We start from the raw sequence: 8,612 nt of genomic DNA on the forward strand, positions 1-8,612 counted from the left end.
CAGCCTTTAGCTGCAGAAGACATCAGAAGTGCACAAAATGCCGACCTAATAATTAGAAGAGTGTTGACCCTGAAAGAAGACTACAATCACCTGAGACACAAAGACAAGCTGAGGGAAACGAGAACCGTAAGACACCTCTTCCGAGAGTGGCCCCGCCTACGGATAGATGGAGAGGGGATCTTGCAGAGAGAAACAGTCTCCAGGAAGCAGTTAATAATTTCCGAGTCACTCAAGCATGTCATCTACAAACATCTCCATGAATAGATGGGACACCTGGGAGCTGATCAGATGGTTGCTCTAGCAAGAGAACGTTTCTTCTGGCCCAAGATGAGGGAGGAAATAGAACATTATGTAACCAAGGTATGTCGCTGTGTTAAACAGAAAAAACCCAACAGGTTAACCATGACACCTATCCAGAGTATTGAGACTTCTGCCCCAAATCGAAATGATTTCCATAGACTACCTTCACCTAGAGAAGAGCCGAGGTGGTGAAGAATATATTCTTGTAGTTGTGGATCAATTCACAAAGTATGCCCAGGCATATGCAACCAGGAATAAATCTGGTAAAACAGCCACGGGGAAGATGTTTGATAATTTTATTGTGCGCTTTGGATTTCCATCAAAGATACATCACAATCAAGAATTTGAAAATAATCTCTTCCATAAATTACAGACCTACAGTGGAATAAAGCACTCACACACATCGCCATACCATCCCCAAGCAAATCCAGCTGAACATTTCAATCAGACTCTGCTGAGTATGCGCCGTACGCTCGATGAGTCACAAAAGTCAAGCTGGAAGGAACACCTTAATAAAGTGGTCCGTGCCTACAACTCAACTGTGAACGAGTCAACAGGCTTTTCTCTGTTTTTTCTCCTGTTCGGAAGGGAGCCAACCTTGCCAATTGACCTGATGTTTCCACAGAAAGAGGCAAGAGCAAGACAATCACCGGCTGGATACGCAGAGAAATGGAGAGAAACTATGCAAGATGCCTACTCAATAGCAATGAAAAACATGAAAAAGGCAGCAGCGAAAGGACAGAAAACCTTTAACCAGCGTGTATGGAGCTCCATCCTCAAGCTTGGTGATCACGTCCTGGTGAGAAACCTCATACCTAGAGGGGGGCAGGGAAAGTTGCATAGCTATTGGGAGGACCACACATATGTTGTGAAAGAAGGAAGAGGCCCTGACAGCCCAGTATATGTGGTCGAAGTTCTGGAGGGAAAAGAAAGGACACGAGTGTTACAATGGAATCTACTATTACCTTGTCCCTACCTGATTGACAAACCAAGGATTGCCAACACACCTCAGAAAGGAAAAGAGAGCAAGAATAGGAGAGAGAAAACTCTTAACAACAAACTACAACAGGATACCTACCTGACAGATGCAGAAAGCTCTAATGAGCAAGAGTACAGTTTGCAGTTGACAGAGAGAAGAATAGAGCTACTTAAATCCAGAAGCAGCAGTATTCCATCCTAGGACAGAGACACTGTGGAAGGAGCCTGAGACTGCATCCCTCGATGAGCACCCTGAAGAGGAACAGGAAAATAAAGGACAGGACACAGAAACCTCAGATGAAGAGCATTCAGCAGCATCAGGATCTAAAGACAAGCAGATGGGACCTGCAATACAGAAGGAGAGACCAGCAAGAGTCAGACGGCCTACACACATATACACTTACGACAAGTTAGGTCAGCCAACCTATGAGGCAGTGGGCACGTGCAGTGTGGGTAGAGGAGAAGCAATTCTGGGGAGATCTCCAGTGACCAGCTGTGACCCTGCCAGCAGATCTTCACTCCTGTATCCTTTCAGTTCCAATACATAATAGATAGAAAAGATGATGATAAGGTTATAAAAGTTGACTTACAAGATACAGTTGTTAATGAAGTTCATGTTAAATATAACTTCGTCAATGGTGATATGGTAAGATTACAGTTGAAAGATTCTGACCATTTATCTAAATGAGAGTAAGCACAAAGATAAGTTACTAATTGAACATAGATATTATGATTTACATGGTAAAAAGCAACATTAGATAAAATGTGTACTCATATAGGATGTCAGTTAAACTGAATGCATGGCATAGAGAATGTGCAGACATTATGTGAGGTGCATGTGGTACATAACTTGTTATTACAGGAAGTTTGGTCGGGCCCACCAACATTCCTATGGACGATTCACCTCTCAGTACAGATGGACTATAGGAATTTAGTCTTATATGACTGTCAATGGAGATTATGGACAACAGAAAAGGAAAAGCTAAAGAAAAATGATAGAGGAACTTGTGCTAAGTTACTGTATAAAACACTTACCTGTATACTCACCTTTTCAGATGTTCCAATACCCTGAAACGTGCTGTGTTAAAGCCATTGTTATTGAAAAAAAAAAATGCATGACAACATTTTATTTTTTTTAATGGGGGAGGGTGTTGCGATCTAGAATTTATATAGGGATTGTAATAATTGTTATAGTTCAAAATATGCAAGAGTCTTTCATTTTGTTTTCTCTTTTATGTTGTGGACAGTTCATTGGTTGTTTTGCTGGCTCCATTAGTCTTTGGAATGTTACAATGATGTCATTTGATGTTGCAAGCGAGACAATTTGAGTAACAGCGTAAACTTTCAGTCAGTTAAAAAAAAAGTCATTATCAGTTTGTGTGAGGAGAAGTGTACCTGTGCAGAAAAAGTGTAGTGAATGTGAGAGAGAAGTTTCGTGTATTAAAAGAAAAATGCCGAACCCGAGCAATAAAGTTGCCAAAAGAGAGAACATCTGGATCTTTTCTTCAAGGAGGCAACATTTCCTCTACACTGGTCTCCCTTTGCTGTCATTTCAGACCCTTGTTGAGTGCCTCAAGCCTTTTGCTCCAGCTTCAATTTCACTGCATCCAGTGGACCAAATCTTGATGACACTCATGAAACTGAGGCTTAACCTAGTCATGGCAGATCTGGCACGTCGTTTGTGAGTGTCACAGGGTCTGGCAAGCAAGACTGTGGGGCTGTGGATTGATATAATGGTTGAGCATTGCAAAAGTCTAGTGCCATGGTTACCAAGGGAAGCCATCTCTTTGACCATGCCACCTGCATTTATGCAGCGGTTCCCCAAGACTACATGCATCATTGATTGCTCAGAGAGTGTGCTTCAGAAAGCCAAGAATCTGGACTCGCAAAGTGTCTCCTAGTCATTACTATGCCAGCAACACTGTTAAATATCTTGTGGCAATAGCTCCTTGTGGATTGATCAAGTTCATCTCAGATGCCTATGGAGGCAGGTGTAGTGACAAATTTATACTGCAGGACTCTGGCCTCCTAGATTACCTACAGCCTGGAGATGAAGTCATGGCAGATCGTGGATTTGCTGTTTGCAACTTACTGGAGGAACGCAAAGTGACCTTGGTCATTCCAGCCTTCGCATGCAGGGGTAGCCAGCTTACCTATGATGAGGTGACCAGCACCAGGCGAACTGCAAATGTTCGGATTCATGTGGAGAGAGAAAATAGGAGACTGAAAGTTTACAAAATCCTCTCACAAACAGTGCTTATCACACTCATCCCCAAAATAGATAAAATACTGCTTATCTGTGCTAGTATGGTGAATCTTAGAGGGGACCTTATTTCAAGGAAATAGGGTGAGTTCTGGAAGTGTCCTCTAGGACAGTGGTTCTCAACTCCAGTCTTGAGGGCCCACTGTCCTGCATATCTTTGTTTTAACTCTTCATTATCACGGTTAATTGAGCTAATCAAGGGCTTGATGATTAATTGATCAGTGGAATCAGGTGTGTCAGTCCTGAGCTCAGGAGGGTTAAAACAAAGACATGCAGGACAGTGGGCCCTCAGGACTGGAGTTAAGAACCACTGCTCTAGGAGATGTGCCTGGGAGATGAAGGTCAGTATGTTGTCTCAAAAACAGCTTAAATGACAATGTAATGAAATTTTTATGTAAGCATAAAATTGAACCATATGTTTGTATTACAAGTATTCATATTTGCACTGTACAAAGTTAATTCAATGTCACCACTTTACTTGAAAACTTTATGTATCTCAACATTATATACACAGAGGAAAAGGCTCTCCTTGCCAGCTGATGTGAACATAATGGTACAGAACTGATTTGTTTGTGTCAAGACATTAATATTCACGTATTATTTAATCTTATTCAAACCTATTCACAACATACAATTGTTCTGTGTATATCTTAATTTTTTGTGAATGCGAGTCTTTGTTGGTTGGCTTGATAGGAGTTCAGTAAATAAAAAACTCCTTACATATTCAATCAGTTTCATAGTAACTACATACAACAGTTTAAGTGAAATCCTATGAAGAAATTCATTTCTAAAAAGTGAGTAAGAGTATTCAGTCATACGAAAACCAAACAAAAAACCCTAACTGTCACAACGGTTAATGTTACTAGTCTCTCCTTTCATAGTATTTCAACTCACTCCATCTTCACTAATTGAAGATACTTCTTGCACAGTTTTAGTTTGCCAGTTACAAGGTCATCTACAACTCTGGGCAACATATGTAAGAAGTAAAATTCCCTAAGATGCTCTACCTGGCACTTTGTGTACTCTTTGTCAAAGGGGATGTCCAACACCAGGTCCTCCTTAGGTGCCCAGACAACTAGCTTGCAGGTTTGAACTCCCAGACACAGCATGGTCAACTGGCATTGGAGGTAATACCCTTTTGAACCATTTTGCTGCACTAAGAACCGCCCATCCCCTAAGGACTAGATGTCTCTGGTTTAGAGACTGCAAGTGACATGGAGGAACTGAATGGGCATTTCACCTCTGCTTGGTTTGCTTTAAATGTTGCTTTAAATGTTGGAAACAATTGTTCATTAAGGAACTTTTTGAGGTCAGTTTTGCTGCGTTTTGGGACCTTCTTTGCTGCACTGGCTGTAATGCGTACTTTCCTGGCATCATGCCATACTCGGGATTTTCTCTGCATGTGTGTTTCCTGTGTCAACCTATCAAGATTCCCTGGGCTAAGATTCATAAAAGCATTATAAAAAGCAGCACATTTCTGACACTCTAACTCAGTTTTATGTTCATTGTGAGGCAAGAAGGGGTCAAAGGGTAACTCTGTCTCACTGTGGCTTACAGAGGCTCTCTCTCCACTTGCTCTGTAACACAGCTGCAGCAGGCCATTTGTTGGGAGCTGAAAAGGGAGAGCTATCACAGAGGTGTCTACACTGTTTTTATATTCTTGGTGAGATTTGAATAGGTTAGGGTTTGCAATTGGTTTCTGGGTTGAAGTGGAGGGACTTGTGCAGCTTGCATAATGGCGAGATGCTTTGTGGCGTTTGAAATTGATTTGTACACAGGATCTCAGCCTGAGACCTGTAACACAAACTGCATTGAATAACCATTTTAGTCCCATTAAGACAACTCTAGTAGCAGGGCGTAGCATTTAATAGAATAGAAAATTTCACTGCAAAGTCCCTGTTTTTATTTTACCTGTTACATACAGCAAAAGTATGTGTGAATTATACCAGTTTGTTCTGATTAAGAATAAATTGTTTAAGATTTAGTTGTCACTTTATCTGTGACAGAAAAAGTAATCTTTATCTTCTGTATCCCACAAAAATATAGTGATCTTTATCACTTCATATTTGAAAACACTGAATATTTACCTGGAATTTGCTCAAGAGCTGCCTCAGTGTCTGTCCCAGCCCATGAGACAACAGGACAAAAAGCCAGAATGAAGTCACACTCCTCCAATGAGGACACTTCACTTAGATCCCTTATTTCCTCATGGAGGAATTTAACCACTTTATTTTGTACGACAGACTATTAGGGTCACATTAAGGAAAAAAAATTCTGAGATTAAGAGAATAATGTCGTAATTGAAAGAAAAGTCATATTACAAGAATAAAGTCGTAATTTAATGAGAATAAAGTCATATTTTAACAAAAAAGTCGAAATATAACACGTAGCTTAAAATTACTTTACCTGCGTACTTTGTTCTCGTAATATTATGACTTTTTTCTCTAAAATTACGACTATATTCTGGTATTATCAATACTTTTTCTTGTAAAATTACGACTTTATTCTCGTAATATTACGACCTTTTTCTCGGAATCTCAGAATTTAACTACCTTACTTTTATCAACAATTTCCACACCGTCTGCACTCATATTCCTCCTCCACGTTGTTGTGTCACATTTCGATGGTGCATTCGAACTATGCACCCGTTAAATGATTGGCTGTTTGCGTGTCACTCATAGCAAGCTCCATTATCAAGGGACATGGTTGTCATGCAAGGGCGCTGTCCGGGGACTATTTTGTGTGTGTATCTGTATGCGCAGTGATTAAGGCGTAGGCTATATGTAGTGTTGTGCAAGATATGGGCATTTAGTTCCGATCTGTCAAGTTGATGAGTTGTGTCAATAAAACTTCTGAAGTATTGAATAACGCCATCCCAGTTTTGTTAATCAAGTTACTTAACTTAACTTAACAGTGATAGGCTGTTTATGAGCCAGGGAGGGAATATGACAGGGGCGGCTTGTTCCTTTGGGCGATTGGGCGACGCACCGCCAAAGGGGGAAAGAGAGAGCATTTCTCTATTACATTCTACCACAATGTTACGCTAGCTGTGACTGTTTTAGACAGTTTGTCCAGCCTCTGAATATCATAGTCCAGAGCCAATCAGCGTCACATCATTCTTCATGGAGTACCGCCCCATTTTGGGTGATTTCAGCCTGATTGAAAATCGCCCAGATTTCTCTGATAGACTCTCATGTCAAGGCAATTTTTTTCAAACTGCAGGCACTGTATGGGTTCCGAGAGGGCTTGCACTAACGTGCTTTCGTCATACGTAACCTGATGTAGGGATCACTGGGGCAGCCAGCAAACTTGTCATATTCAAAGTCAACGTGGCCTATGCTTTCCCAATTTAGAGCAACTCGATCATGTCACTAAGAGAAATACCATTTATGTGTTTATGTTTTTGTTTATATGTGTAGATCACATTAGCAATGTTGCTAATTCACCGATGCCGGAAAGCATTTTGCATGCTTAATGAAAAATGAACTCTTAATTGTGGTCTTGTGTTAAATTGGTAATTAAGTCAGGGATAACGGTTGACGAGCTGTCCCGCATGAATAGACTGGACGAGAGCTAGGCAAACTTAGAATAGACTTGCAGTGTGGCGAACTGGCATTTTGCATGCATAGTACCAATAAGCTCAGAATGGCCTTTTAGGAGGAGCAGACATCGTATTTTGTTACCTCTGTAAATTGTGATGTTGTGTTAATTTGGTGATTGTCAGGGATGAAGGCTGACGAACTGTCCAGATACGGAAATAGTGGACGTGGTGCAGGGAAATCCCAATTCAAGTTGTGGAGTTTGCTCAGGCAGTGCCTTTCACTATGCTTTTAAGGCTATTCATTTACACCTGCGTGTGTACAAAGGAAATGTTACGGTTAATCTAAAAAAAAGCTCACCTGTTCGTGGTACTACTTTTGGCAGATTGCTTGGTGCACGTAAAAAAGATTCTGTTGAGAATAACAGACTGTAAAATTTTGTCAAGCCTTTGAGTTGGCCTTGCATGGACACAGTGAGAGTGAGAGCTTGAAAAGAATTAAAGCTTTTCTCAGAAACACCATGACCCAGGAGAGGCTGAATGCATTGGCCATGCTGTCAATGGAAAAGAGACTGGTGACTGAGATGACTGACTTTAACCACAGTCATTGAGAAATTTGCAGACAAGAAGGAAAGGAGAGCAAAACCTATGTTTAAGCAGTACTACTGGCCAGTGTTGAGGCAACATTGCAGTGTGTTGTGTTGTTTTTACATTTGCCTTTTTTTGGCTGACCTATGAAGTGCTTCCGTTTGTTTGCCCCCCCCATGTTGAACTTTCCATGTTGTCAGTATATTTAAGGAAATACTATTCAGTTCTGAAATGTTTTGACATTTGACAATAAATGTAAGGGAACAGTAAGGGAACACTGTACACTCCTTGTGATGCAAGGTTTTTTTTTTCTTTTTCTTCTTCTTTCTTTTTTTTTGATGGCTAAGCACACCACCGTCTAACAAGCTGAATTCAAAAGTTGGCAGTCCTGTCAATGTGTTTGATTAAGCTAACTGCGTGGTTGTGAGAATACTTATGATCCCCAATCGGTAAAGCTAGCCATGATTAGCTTCTGCTCACCTTGTGAAACTGGTGATGCATTAGCTAAGTGTCCTCCTTTGTAGTCCTGTTATTTTTCGCTTCTGGCAGAGGGATAGCAACAGACATATTTCAGAGATGTAATGTCTATACAGAGACGACATACACATTCATTTTATTGAACAGAATCGAATGTGGGTCAAGCACTTATTTAAGTACCACAGGTGTTATTTTGTCGATTTTCCAAAATACCATTACTCATAGGGATTTTTCTTTAACAAACCAGAACTTGCAAAAATGATCATCCGCAGCATACAAAATGACGACTGTCTCTTGCACACTCAGTAACACATAGATATAGAAACGTTTCCATATCTGCGCTACAACAAGCATTAAATATCTTTAAACAGACTTTTGCTGTGAAATGCCAACTGTTTCCGGTTACGTAAACTTGCTGACATCCGTCAAGTGTTCAGTTTCCGTTAAAATGTTCACACATGCGTGGTA

The 8,612-nt window shown here is 40.7% G+C and overlaps 1 pseudogene; it reads left to right on the forward strand.

Moving 5' to 3' along the window:
- Positions 1–2,729: 2,729 nt before the first annotated feature.
- Positions 2,730–3,624, forward strand: LOC115810284 (uncharacterized; annotated as a pseudogene).
- The last annotated feature ends 4,988 nt before the right edge of the window (positions 3,625–8,612 follow it).

The sequence above is a fragment of the Chanos chanos genome, chromosome 4 (assembly GCF_902362185.1).
Source record: "Chanos chanos chromosome 4, fChaCha1.1, whole genome shotgun sequence".
NCBI lineage: Eukaryota > Metazoa > Chordata > Actinopteri > Gonorynchiformes > Chanidae > Chanos > Chanos chanos.